The 2,175-nt window shown below is 39.5% G+C and overlaps 1 pseudogene across 1 annotated transcript; it reads left to right on the forward strand.

The window, feature by feature from the left end:
• The first annotated feature begins 952 nt into the window (after positions 1-952).
• Positions 953-1,957, forward strand: LOC308422601 (solute carrier family 25 member 3-like; annotated as a pseudogene). Its single transcript has one exon. The product of its transcript is annotated as a solute carrier family 25 member 3-like (transcript).
• The last annotated feature ends 218 nt before the right edge of the window (positions 1,958-2,175 follow it).

Here is a 2,175-nt window from a genome sequence, read left to right on the forward strand (position 1 = left end):
TGTCTCTGCACCAATACTATGGAGTTTTTATCACTATTGCTCTATAGTATAGTTTGAGGACACAGATGGTGTAAATTTATGGAATTCTTTTATTGTTATGAATTGCTTTCACTATCCTGGGATTTTTGTTTATCCATATGAAATTGAGAATTGCTTTTTCCATGTCTGTGAAGAATTTTGCTGGAATTTTAATGGCAATTGCATTGAATCTATAGATTGCTTTCAGTCGGATAGTCATTTTTACTTTTTTAATCTTACCAATCAATAAACATGAGGGCTAATATCTAAAATGTATTTTAAAAAATCTTAAGAAATTAACCTTCATAAAACCAAACAATCCAATTAAAAATGGGGTATAGAACTATACGGAGAATTCACAACAGAGGAGTCACAAATGGCTTAGAAACACATAAATCTTCAAGGTTCTTGGTCATCCGGAAAATGCAAATAAAAGGGACCCTGATTATCCACCTTACACTTCTCATTATGGCTAATATCAAAAATTCAAGTGACAACAAATGTTGGTGAGAATATGGAGAAAAAGAAAAGTCCTTTACTGATGGATGGATTGCAAACTGGTACAACCACTCTGAACGCTCCAGAGATAATAGGAAATGGATCTACTTGAAGACCCAGCTATACCACTCTTAGACATATATCTTAGACATATACCCAAGAGATGTCCCACCATACCATAGGAGCATGTCCTCCACTATGTTCATAATGGCCTTATTTGTGGTAGCCAGAGCTGGAAATACCCCACAAGAAGATGTCCCACAAGAGAAGAATGGATCTAGAAAATATGGTTTATTTACACAATGAAATGTTACTCAGCTTTTAAGAATGAGTACATCAGGGGTTCCGTAAATGGATGGAATCAGAAAATATCATCCTGCTCTGTGAGCCACAATCTTGCCCAGTGAGTGTTTGGGTGTTTTGCCATCTTAGGAGGATGTCCTTGTCAGTAGCACACCTGGCCTGAGCAAACCCTTTCAATGCAACACACCTGTAGCTTGTGAATGTTAGCCTGTTGGTTACCTAAACCCCCAGGTTTGCCCTGATGTTACTGCCTCCAGGCCCTTACTATGGTAGAAAAGTACAGTTGTGAATTTGGCTCCATGAAGTCTTATGCACTGTGTGGATTTCATGGGGTCTTAAGTTGTGGGGTGACACACACCGCTGTCGTTCCCTAGATTTAGTAAAATGCCACAGGCAGGTGGACACTTAGAAGTACAAGGGTATATTTAATGGATTCTCCATTGCACTAAGAGAAGATGGCATTCGTGGTTTGTCCATTGGATAGGCCCCAACTCTGATTGGCTATTTCATGCAATGACTATGAAAATTCAGCTTTTATGAAGTCTTCAAAGCCTTATATAGCAACATAGGTGAGGAGAACACATCACTATATTTAGCTGCTTCTGCCAGTGCTAAATTCTTGGAAGTTGGAATTCAAAGGCAGCCTGGTTATGCAAATGTATTGAGGGGGAGCTGTTCCTAAAATGTATGAAGAAGGCTTAAATGCATTCCACAAGAGTATTGCTCCTCTGTGGATGATACAGATCCCATACATCATGATGAAGTTTGTCTGCTTTAGAGGTACTGTTGAGGGTTGGTACAAATGTTTGGTTTCTAAGCCCAACGTGAACATACAAAGTAGAACAGCAGGTTGTGACATTTGTGGCAGGTTATATAGCTCGAGTGTTTTCTGTGGTTTTCTTTCACCCTGTGGTCTCTGTGCTGAATAAGGAGAAAGGCATCACTGCATCGCAGGTTCTGCAGAGGGTTGGCTTTAGAGGTTTGCAGAAGGGGTTCTTCTCCTGAGCCTTCATGACTGGCATGCTGACTGCACTACAGTGGTTCATCTATGACTCTGAGAAGGTCTACTTCAGGCTCCTTTGCTCTCCTTCACCTGAGATGCTGGGCACTGAAGAAGAAGCTTGGGTTAACTGACTAGATACATCAAAGTAACACAAACTGAATCTGCTTGTTGAGCAGTGTTGAAAGTACAAATGGACTTTTAATATATTTGACTGTGTAGGAAATGTCTGCTCCTGATATAATTACTCTAGTACCCTTGCCTAAAGCAAGAGTTTCAAAATTACTACTAAATTAACCCATTTACTCATGATGTCAAGAAGAAAAAGAGAAAAAAGATGGTATCATTTCAGGTAT

Source organism: Micromys minutus (genome assembly GCF_963924665.1).
Source record: "Micromys minutus genome assembly, chromosome: 7".
In the NCBI taxonomy this organism is placed as follows: Eukaryota; Metazoa; Chordata; class Mammalia; order Rodentia; family Muridae; genus Micromys; species Micromys minutus.